General features: G+C 34.5%; 1 protein-coding gene across 4 annotated transcripts in view; it reads left to right on the top strand.

The window, feature by feature from the left end:
* Positions 1-12,135, top strand: part of LOC108118129 (cAMP-specific 3',5'-cyclic phosphodiesterase) — a 109,643-nt gene that overhangs the window by 11,019 nt on the left and 86,489 nt on the right. Inside the window, exons 1-2 of one of the 4 annotated variants that reach the window (XM_041818413.1) lie at positions 1,579-1,627; positions 4,250-4,498. The exons of 1 other annotated variant lie outside the window; for it this stretch is intronic. The gene's annotated coding sequence lies outside the window, so the exon portion shown is untranslated. Of the gene's footprint in view, positions 1-1,480; positions 4,499-12,135 lie in introns of those variants that run through there. 2 more of the 4 variants (XM_041818415.1, XM_041818414.1) reach the window with 2 other exon arrangements.

Consider the following 12,135-nt stretch of genomic DNA (forward strand, 5'->3'; position numbering starts at 1 on the left):
AGATGAGGCATGTTATGCATATAAAACAGATCCATGCTGCAAGATGTTTAACTCAGAAGATAGAGATACATTTTTGGCATTTTAGCCACCTATATTCATGTTTTGCCAATATTTATTTTAGTAAGCGAGCTGGGGTGGGGCTTTAAATAAAGAAAAATGTTTTTTTTTTTTTTTGGGAGAATGAAAAAAGATGTTAAATTTAAATTTTTAAATGCCGTGTTCCAAATAAGTATAAAATAATTTTTAAGTATCATCATAATCTTGCATAATCGCTCGAGTTAACTTAAGTTCATTACGAAACTTTGACCAACTGGCCAAGTTAATTGCCATTAAACAAAGCGAAACACTTGCACAAACCCAATTCGAATGGAAATAAAAGAAATGAAATGAAAAAGTAAAAAAGAGAGCCAACACAAGGAGGCAAACAATTTCGAATGCTGGAACAAAAAAAAAATGAAAAAATTGACTTAGGAACTTTAACTGCATAAAGCGGGGAATATTGCGAAAATTATGGAAAATTGAAAACGGAAAGCGGTCCCAAAGTTATGACAAGCAAACTTTCCCTTTCTATATCGTGCTTTTTCCCTGCAGCGGCTGATAAATGTTTGCTAATTTCGTTAATCACCGCCGCGTTGCCCAGCATCCTCCACAAAAATGAAACAAAAACAAAGTCCTAGGCCCATTGTTTTCTGCCGTTGTCCGTGGAGAATCATTTCGGCCAGAAAAGCAGAAGGTATCCCCCATAATCATCATCACGAGAGTCCCATCACCATTTGCAGTTCCAACTGCAGTTTCAGCGGCATTTCTAGCCTTGTGTTTGCCGACTTTTCCGAGGCTTTTCGAGGGCCCAGCTGGCCAACATGTTAGCCCAGTTCAACGGCAACCAACCAACAACATGTTGGCTCGGTCCCGGGCTATTTGAACAAGCACAGTGGGACAAAAATTGATTAAAAGTGATATAAAAAATTTTATATATAAAATATTTCAATTTTTGTTCAAATAAATATTTTTACCATTAAAAAAATAATGGTTTAAATACTTCTAATAAGTTGTTAAATATTTGACTGATAATTAGATTTAATAATTTGAAATCATTGAAAAAGTTTACTTTGATGATTTTAAATTAGAAATATTTTTCTAGTCTTGACTATAAAAAAGAGTAAATCAATATCACTTATATTGATTATTTATAAATAAAAAAAAATAGATTTTTTAACTAGAAATGAAAACTGTTTATTACCCACCTTTGTGTTACCCCTTCGATTCGGTTTTATTTGTTTGATTGCCTTTGCACATTGCCTGCCAATTTTGGCCACCGGAGCTCGTGGCCATCGGTTATGTTTCCCGGTCCGCAACATGTTCGATTCGAACCACTCAACGTTTAGTGGTGTGTGTGTGTGTGTGACGTTGGTGGTGGTGGTGATGGTGCGGGGGCATTCGTGTCGCTGAGGCCGAGGCAACCACCGATTTGCCAGTCGGAAGCGGCTTATCGCATCGCCAGTTGCCAGTTGCAAATCAGACCTCTGAGCAGGAGCAACAGCACAGCGGCAACAGCAACAGAAACAGCAACACCAACGCCAGCAACATCAACATTACACAGCAGCAACATCAGCACGTGTGCCCCTAAGTGCGATTTCATTTTCAACGTTTAACTTTTTTTTCCAAGTGTTACATTTTTTTTTTTTTTGATTCGTGTGTTGTGCATCCCAAAGTGCTTGAGAATTTAAAAGAAAAATAATAGTTACAAAGCCATATTACTACCACTACTACTATACAGAAGAAAAAAGAAAAAAAAGGCAAATCAAAGTGCACAACTGTTAAGTTAAGTTAAGTTAAGTAAAGTGAAGTGATGTGAAGTGATCGCCGTAGGAACTCTCGAGACTCGGACTAAAAACTAAACTAACCATAAAACTTGTTGCAGGGCCCCCGCCACAAAACCCTTAAAAGGTAACTCCGGAAAATAAAACTATAGACGTTCGGGGGCGTTGTGTTTGTCAAAGCCAGATCAAGAAATATCCAAATGACAAAATGCCATAAATAACGCCTATGAAAATATATAAAGAAAAAAAATACAAAAATTAATCGCTTTTATAGATTGTTATCATCGGTTTTCTATAAGCGTTTCGCTGATTAATCAACAAGGTATAAGCAATTGTTTATTTAAAAACAAAAAGAGCTGCCAGGTGATTAATGATGCTAAAGAGGGCAAAAAGTGATGGGGCGGGGGGGGGGAAAGCTCTAAAGGCGACTTTCCCAAGGGAGATTTTAAGATCAAAGAGTAGATGGGTAGATGGAAAAAACAGGTACTGAAAAGCAGGGAATGAAAAATGAGATTTCACAACAAAGCCTGGCTTTAAAAATACAGGAAAAACTGCAGGGTTGTATAAAAAGAGAACAAAAAATATTGTGAAATATTTCGTAAATGATTCATATTTCCAAAAAATAGTTTTGGGCGAATATTTGAGAATGAAATTCTAATTAGCAACAATAATCTTTTGAGAAAAAGAACTTCAGCAATAAAACTGCAAAATACACTGATATACTCGTACCTATCACATTAATATCAAAGAAAAAAATGCCCCGGCATAGTCTTTAAATTTTCCAGCACTCTTTCCTCTACAGATTTCTTATCTGATTGAAAATTTTCCTTCTTGCAAATAGCTTATTAGCCCCAAATATCCAAGCAAATGAGGGGTTGAACTAGAGCGGGTTTTTTGATCCCAATAAAAATTCGACCAACACTTTCGATGACTCAAACAAAAAAAAAAATCACAATTGCTACAAAGCAAACACAAAGTAAAGAAAAAAAAAAACTACTAGCCAAAGTTTTCATATCACTTGCTATCGTCCACAAAACAGCAATAGCAATTAGCGTTATAAACGCATAAACTCTATAAAAATGTGTCGAATTTAGAACCGGAAAGTGAAGAGGGCGAAATCTGAAGGCGGGTAGTAAATATATATATATAAATATATATGTATAGTAAGACATATAGTCAGTCACTAAGTCGCCCACTTCTGAGGGGCTTCTGTTTCTTTTTTATTTGTATTTTTCATTTATTTTTTTTTTTTTTTTTTTTTTTTTATGGTTTTTCACTTACTTTGCCCTCACTTAGTCAGCCAAACGAAATGCGAAATGCGGCCGTCTGTCTAAGAATTTTTGGCAGCAATCAAAATTATTAGACGTTAGCCCATATAAGAGAGACCCTGCCTATGGCAACAACAACAAATCCAACAATACAATGGCCCACGAAAATTAACACATTTTGACGAACTTTTTGTACGACTGGCAAAGCAATTTAAAAATGTGTCTTTCTATTCTGGCCCCCACCCGAAAATAAGAAAACTAAATGAGACATCAGCAATATGAACGAAATTGCAATGCTCTTTTGTTTTACGAAGGGACAATTATAAGTTCTATTCTTAATTTGAAAATTAATAATAGAAAAAGATGAAAATAATAAACTCCTTTAAAGTTGGATATTTTCTGGCAGCTAAAATTTAATTCAATTAAATTGAGCTTTTTATCCCTGAAATTCGCCAAGAGAATTTCGAAAATTGAAACTTCTATGCTAATCCAGTGAAAAAGCCAAGAAGCCCCCAAAGCTATAGAAAAACGCCCAAAAGACAAAAACAAGAAAAACACGAAAAAAAAAACACCCAGCAGAGGAATTCATCAAAATTGAAATGCTTGTGGGTCGGTTGTCTAAGTGCTCGTGTCGCATAATTAACGCATTCCCTGGTGCAGTAAATGGTATATGACCAAATGGTATGTGGTTGGTACGCGTATCTTGATTCTGGCTGAGGCATATATATATATATGTATATATTCTCTAAAGGATTTTGGGGGAGATGATGATGATGATGATGATGGGGTCACACATAATCATCATCATGTTTATCTGGGCTTAAAATTTCGCTGGCAACAATATAACACGGCGAACACAAAACCGAAAAACACAGAAATTATTTATAAAACTGAGCAGTCGAGTGGATGAATATGCCCGTTTCTTCTGCCCGCTCCTGTATTTTATTTATTTATTTTTTTTTTTTTTTTTGGTGGGGCCCTGAACAGCACGTTAAAAATAAACCAAAAGCCAAACGGCAGTGGACGAGACAAAACTGTTTTTCACAAAAAAAAAAAAAACCAAAAAAAAATAACCAAAACACGAAAAGCCGCAAAGGTGTAAAATATATATTGAAAATGCTGATTTTCCCTTTTGTTTGCATTGCGCGTTAATTTCCACAGCAGCAGAGATAAATACATAAAACCAGAAATTCCAAAGAAACGTAAGGAAAAAGCTAAGGCTAAAAAGCAATTAAAACAAATTGTGCCGTAAGTCAGGTCGGTGGGCTTACAGCCCAGTTCCCCTACAAAACATAAAAAAAACAAAAACAAAAAAACAAAAACAAAAAACAGAAAAAAGTGAGAGAGAGAAAGAAAAGAAGGAACCACCGCAGGATCCAAAAGGAAACAGGACCCACCGCTTCACAAAAGGTAACCAGGAATTATTTAATTAATATTTCATATGAAAAACAATCTTGCCTCAATGCCGCATACTTTTGGTTCCCCTTCGATAACTCAGATATAGTACATTATATACTCGTATATATATGTTGAATATTCTTTCTTGAATAGCATATAGTCGATTGCATTTTAATTTGCGAATCAAAAGAAAAATACAACTGTGACTTAAATAATAGTGTAGTTTAATAAAAAAAAAAGATATATTTCCTTAATCAAGTTATAAATGTTAAAACTGGAAACCATGTACTTAATTTTTCATATTTATAAAAATAACAAAACTTTTATTAGTCCACACATATATCTCTTTTTTTTTTTAGAGTAACATTTATTATTATGAACACAGCTGTATAAACGCCTTGGGAGCATTGTTTTTGGCAGGCTCCGTTGGATTCTGGCCATAATATTCCCGGAATTCAATGCGTATTTAAATATGGTTTGACTTTTTAGGGTTGCTCTCGTTGCGATTCATTCACTGCATCCTTTTCCCCTTTTGTTTTTTGTTTTTTTTGTACAAAGCAAGCACAAAGCCAAAAACTTGTTGAGCGTGATGTTTTATGTTATTTATTTATTTTCTCAATTGTGGAATGGGCAATAATAAATGCATTGCATTGGATTAGTTTCAGCGCTGCGTATTTTCACAGAAGCTCGGGCAATTAATTCAGCTTACTAGTCCACAATTATTTTTAATTAATTGCAGAGATTTTGATAACATTTGCTGAGGGGGGGGGGAATTTTTGAACATGTTATAGTCAAGGGTTGCTGGAAATGTAAAGGATTGCAAAACTTAATGAAAGACTGAGTTATTGCCTTTCCGGTTTCTATAATTATTTATATACAATAATCATTGGTATCCTTAATTGCCTCTCCCTATATATGAAATATGGGGTACAACCCATTAAACAAATTAATGGGATAAAATTCAGTGAATATATATTATATATATGCCTGAATAATTTGTTAAACTCGCCAAGCTTAGCAAATGATATACAATTAATTTAATAGAGAATTAAAGCTTAAATCAAACATTATTCATGGTCAATTTCAGTAATATTTATTACCAACATTGTTAAAGCGAATACTCAAAGGCAGTAATTAACTTTTGTTCAATTTTCTTAAGTATTTGACGAATCCTTAAAATTCCTTTGTTTCTCAGATGCAGTTTAATTAAACATTAAGCCAATATCAATATTAATGACCATCTCTGCCTATGGGCCAAAATGCCAGACTCAATTTTAATTGCCCGAAAATACGTACATACATGCCTATGCTTATTTGAACGGATCCACTCAGATGAATATGCCACTAGACGAGGAGCACTTGAGGCATGCCATTCCGCTGTCACGCCCCTTGTGAAAACGGCAATCGCATCATTGCCTGCCCCGCTTAGGCCTATCTGGGAAATGCATCAGCAGCATCTGTTTGTCATTCTGACGATGATGAAGATGGTCTATGGTTGTGCGCGACACAGTGCTAGCCAAAAGTTAACCAACGGAAGGGAATTGATTATAAATATTGTCGAAAAATCATCTTATGAAAATGATTTACTTACTGTTTCCAACCCTTTTTTGAATTAATGATCACTTTTAGATCATTACTTTAAGCGGTAGCTGTGTATTCGAATCGCTTATATTTTAAATATCTCAAGTGCTGAGTGGCGTGGCTTATTTTTAAATCCGCCATTACTTCGCAGCTGTGCTATTTTATTTAAAAATTAATCACTAAACAGAAATGCGAAATGTTTCATAATGGATAGGCGGTTCGGTGGATGGATGGGGGTGGTCGCTGGCCAGTCGATAAGATAAGTCACCCAATGCGATAGAGACCCGACGACTTAAGGCCTGAAGTAGCTAGTATCCCGGGGACAAGAGCTCTACAAGCCCCAAAAATGTATAAAAAAAAAAAAAAATTATACAATACACATAGTAGATAACACCCAGGGAATCGGGTGAAGAGTTTTATACGGCCGTGTGACATAACCGGGTGGCCACTGTAGTTCGATCAAAAACTGATTGACGTATGACTATTCCCTGGCGACATTGCGACTGGCAAGTTCAACGGAATTTATTTACCTTATTCAGAAGAAAAAAAAACCATAAAAATCTTGACGATTAGATCGATTAGATTGGTTTTCCTACAGAGCTATAGCTATATCTATCCATATATATTAGATTGGCAGAGCATCACTGTTGAAATAAATTTCCCTAAGCTTAAAAATAAAGAAAAAGCAGTTCAAACTGATGGGCAAATTAAGACAAATTTGATAGAAAGTAAAAACCCAATTTCTGCAAAACGAAAAAAACCGCATAGGAAAATTGTTGAATCAAAAAAAAAAGGAAAGAATAGAATGAGTGAAAGAAATACTATGACCCCAAATGCCAGCACATGTGTCTCCAATTTACATTTAAATGGGAATAAGTCGAAATGTTCGATTCAAACTTCTCTGTGCGTGCATTTCTTGGCTTTTATTAGACACATTTCCAAGGCAAATATAACAGCGAGCTATTTATTTCTTTGCTGTTGGATGAAAATGCTTTCCAAATGAGTAAATCACTGTCATTATATGTAGTTACTAAATATATAGAAGATGAATATTGGAATCGGTGAACTTATTGGATTTTTTACTAGAAGGCCAATGATTATAACTGATTTTTACCTAATTTTCTACTTTGTATCTACTCCATTTCTTAGAAAGTCTTCACATAGCTTAACCACATTTTTTGCGTACATCATTTACTTATCGGTCAATCCCAATCTTTATCCCTGATCTACTGATTACAATATTCCTTCCTTAAACTATGTTCGCTGATGACAAACCCCGCCATTTTGATGGTTCATTTAGAACCATTCTCAAGCGGAGCGAATTCCAAATGATTGAATTGTAATTGACAGCCATATCTAAGTAGCAACTCCATTCTCTTCAAGTTAAATGCCACCCCAATTTTGTCACTTTCTCCCCCACATATTACATTGAAACACAAACACAGATACAAGTCGCAGCTGTTAATGCAAGGCTAGTCATGTGCTTCGATTTATCGACGACATTTCTATTTGTACTTTTGCCACAAAATATTTACACAATTGACAGCTGCTTCTGTTCAGTGCCCATTTACCCTCCACCTCTACCCACCGCTTCGCCGCTTTTCCCCCTCTTGTAAACAGATATGCTGTGTGTTGGTGAGGCTGCTTTATGTGCTCCTCGTAGCAAATGAATTATCTAAGCTTATTGTCACATAATCTTTGTCAACATGACGGGGGCGACTTAAAATACTCTCAGAGGAATGCTAAGCTTTTATTCTTGGGTTTATATGGACCCTGAGAACCCGTTTTTTGGGGTGACATTTTAATAGGGGAAGACTCTTAACTAGAGAAATTTCATTTGTATTAATTAATCGTGGCTTTTGTAAGAATTAATGACTTTCAATGTCTTTAATTAGAAAAAAAAAAGGGACTTATTTTATACATAATTTTATGGGACGTATACGTAATATTTATTATTTTACAAAATTTTCTTTTTCCTTGCAATTTTTCAAAGAGTATTCTTAAATTCCAAGGAATTCTTTAAAGAATTTCCCAATTTTCTTGCTCACCATTACCAAGTACTGTGTTTGCGCAATTGTGCGTATACGTAATATTTCAATTTGCACTTATTTTAAAGCTTGCCTTGGCTTATTCGCCCGACTTTTCTACTTTCACTTATCTCAGATTATCAAGCACACCACCAGTGGAATTTCATTTCAGCTACGCTTTTCTCTCTCTCTCACTCAATATATATATATATATATATATATATTAGATTTGTGAAACCACAGAATTCACACAGCGCCTGTCTAACCTCAAATCATTTGAAAAGTTTTGCAATTAAATAGCAATATGAATGCGTTGATAAGAGCCACTTGGTGACAAGTTCAATCAATCATTGACATTCATTTTCTATGTTTTTTCTCGCTCTCTCTCTCGCTCCCTTTCTCTTTATTTATTTATTTTTTTTGTTTTTTTTCTATTTTCCTGTTGGCCAAGACAACAAGCTGTTTGCCATATTGATTATAGCCGTTATCGATGGAAGGGAAATTTGCATAGAAAATCAGGGACAAATCGAAGTTGACAAACTGTCGGACATCATTGCCATTTTGGTCCCTGGCTAATGGTGAAAATTAACGCCCGCAATTTGTGTCAACTGGTCAATGGCATGGTGGGAATTTACCCAAGGAAATTGCAATGGCCAGCATGATGGATGGGCTTTCCATTTGGCGTGGCAAATGTCAAATACCAAATACAATTACCAAATTCAAGAGTCAATAATCTTAAAGGATTTGTGCTTAAGATTAAAGATAGATTATTATCATCTAAAATGTGATAAAAATTGCTTGTCAAAATCAATTGAAATTTAGAAAATAAATGTTTTTCAACTTTTTCTTAGACATTTGCAATAACATAAACATCCATAAACAATTAAGTCTTTCATCTTTTGTGTATAACCAAAACATAAACAGTCATTAATTAAGAAATCTTTTGACCGAAAATCGAATAATAAGCATTTGATTTTAAACAATTTTTGCCTCGTTTTATGGACCACTTATTAAAATAATCCTACCTTGTAGATAAACACCAACTTTACTTTTTATAAATATTTTTTTTTTTCTAAGGAAGATTTCTTTGAAATTAAGAAAATATTCACGGCTAAATAATTATTTTTAGCAGAAGAAAGCCTATTCTATTTTCCGCGAAAAGTGGCCATCCATCAAATTTTTATTTCGTTATGGATTGCCAGCTTATATTGCGCATACGACCTGTTATCTACTCAAATTAACGAAATAATTGAATTCGATTGTTTGATTTACCATCTGTGCTATTCAAGGGCACTTTTTACACCACCAGCACACAGAATCTTCGCCATCGATTTCTCGACCTGAAATTTGTTTCGATTTTTTTTTTTTTTTTTTTGCTTTTTTATATTCTGCCCGATGCTACACACACACCCTCCCACCCACTCGCACATATACGTCTCCCTCGACTCGGCGTTTTGCTTTCCACTTGAGCCATCGATTTTCGATTTTCCAGCTGCTGGGCCTCAGTTTTTCCTCTCTACATTTTCGTTTTTTTTTTTATTTCCTTTTTCTTTCTTTATTTTTTTTTTTTTGGGTCACCCAAAACAAATAGCAGAAATAAAAACGTAGGGCCTTGCAGGTCATGTCACTTGACTCTGGCCAGATTTCAATAATTAACAACGGAAAATGTCGCGAAAATTAAAAAGAAATATACATGAAAGTATACAAATGAATTTTTTTTGATTGAGCAGATAAAAAGATTGAAATTTATTTATAGAATAAATATAAAAAATACAAATTTAAGTGAATTTAATTATTTGGAAAAGAGAACTTTATTTCGTTTAAATATTTAATTTTATATTTCGTTTATAAAATATATATTTTATTAATGCCGAAAAAGTCACTATTCATTACATTTGTCTATATAGTTTTTCCTTTTCATCTGCAATTTGAAATCAATTTCATAGAGGCATTCAGGTGGAATAAGACAATGCGACACACACACACACACACACTCATGTGTGTGTTCATCAAATTGAATTTAGGAATTGTCATTTGTCGTTTCACATTTCAGATTCGCATTTTGGATTTTTGTGGCTTCGGGACATCGATTCCCCCTGAAACGTTTCCTAATTAAAGGGTCTTTGATTGGGATTGGATTTCTAGTCAATGGTTTTGGTTTCGGTATTGTGTATAATCAGGCCTAATCATATCGTTTTTTTTTTTTTTTTGTGCTAGAGAGAAAACTCCGTCCGATAAACATGTGCAGTTGTCAGTCGAAATTAATAATCGAACCTGGGAGCATGTTAACGGGCGCCACAGCTGTCGCTTTTGGGTGACGAAGCCATTAGGGAACGATTGTGGTCTGATTTTGTGGCCAAAATAATTTGCATTTATGCAACGGCCAGTGGCCGCAAATACGCATCGTATCCCCCTCGGTTACCGAAATCCAGTTTCTCAGATTTCTGCCCCTTTTGGAATTTGGCTTACAATGTAATGACCAAAATGGAATTCGATATGGGATATGGTTTTTGGTTGAAACCATAACTCAAATGATGATCATATAGATGAAGTGTCAATAATTTGGATGTGAAATGTCAAGAATTCTGATGGACGACTTCCTTTCTCCAAATTACATTAATGTATTCGGGGAAAGCGAGCTTACTAATTGGGAGAGTTCTCAGAGCTCCTTGGGGAACTCGAGTCGAGTCAAAGGTTTGGTTTTAACAGAAGAGAAAACATTAATTAGAAAATGAAATGATTTATTAGGTATTAGTTAAAGATTTTACACATTTCATTTGTACATAAACATGAAAAACAAATGTGATTTCATTAGAAATATCTTTCAAAATATTTCCAATTTGCCAATTTAAAAAAATTCAAGAACAAATTGCAAAGGGGGCAGAATCTGTTTATATTCAAAGCAAGTTTAAGTGGCTTGTCCTATTAAATTATTACAATTTAAAGACTTTTTTTTTGGATTTTCTTGACACCAAAAAAAAAGGTCTGTGTCGGAAATCTTAAAAAGTATTTTAATGGCATCCCTTTTTTGCATAAACTTTTGCCCTAAATTTTCAGTTGGCTGAAAGACACAAAAACGCGCCTGTTTTCCCTTGTTTTTCTCCCCCCCCCATTCTGAATTCCCTTTGTTTTCTGGACAAATTTTGTCAACCTTTTTTCCCCCCTGATAGCTAGCTAGCTGGATTTTGATTTGGCTTTTACTCAAACCTAAAAAGTGTATATGTTCTCCTAACCTACCTGTTGTGTATGAATTTTGAATGAGGTTTTGATTAGCTTCTGACATACATAAGCCCGAGACTGTAATAGAATGCAAAAGTTTTAGCCTACCACAGACTGTGCAGACCAACTTTGCTTATGGTCAGCTAGCTGCGTTGGATATATGCGAATATATATATATGTATAATATTTAGTATCATGCACATTGCAAAGTTGGACAAAGTTTCGATAATAATTAATTAGGTTGAAGTTGGTTGGTGTAAAGTTTTTAGTATGAAAAAACGAAGCTAGCAAATACAATTTTATAACGCTTAAAAGGAATCACAACAAATTTCATTAATAAAACAACAGAAATTTCTAGTTTTTAGACTGGCAAATATTTGTATATTTATTTTGGTAAAAAAAAAAGCTGCTAAAGTACCTACCAAAAAATGTGTTAAATATAACATAAATTTCAGAGATTCTAAATGGCGCGAATGTGAGACCAAGTAAAATCCAAACTGGAAATGAGATATAGAAGAGATAATGCCTCGCGACAGCTAATCCAGTAAGAGTTATCGCCCTCGCTTTTTGGCCTACATGCGATAGCCCGTTGATGTGCATGTTATTATTACTATTATTATTTCCTCAGTTTTTTTTTTTTCCTTCTTCTTTGGCTGCTCTCCAAATAAACTGATAAGCAGATAAGAGCTGTAAAAAACGAAAATAATATACAAAAAAAAAAAAGAACCTAAAGCAACGACTGTGAAAGAAGTAACGAGTACAAATAACTTGTTAACATGACTTTGATTGTGATTTATAGGACACACACCATAAACTTATCGC

This window comes from Drosophila eugracilis, unplaced genomic scaffold, assembly GCF_018153835.1.
Source record: "Drosophila eugracilis isolate 14026-0451.02 unplaced genomic scaffold, ASM1815383v1 contig_2161, whole genome shotgun sequence".
NCBI lineage: Eukaryota > Metazoa > Arthropoda > Insecta > Diptera > Drosophilidae > Drosophila > Drosophila eugracilis.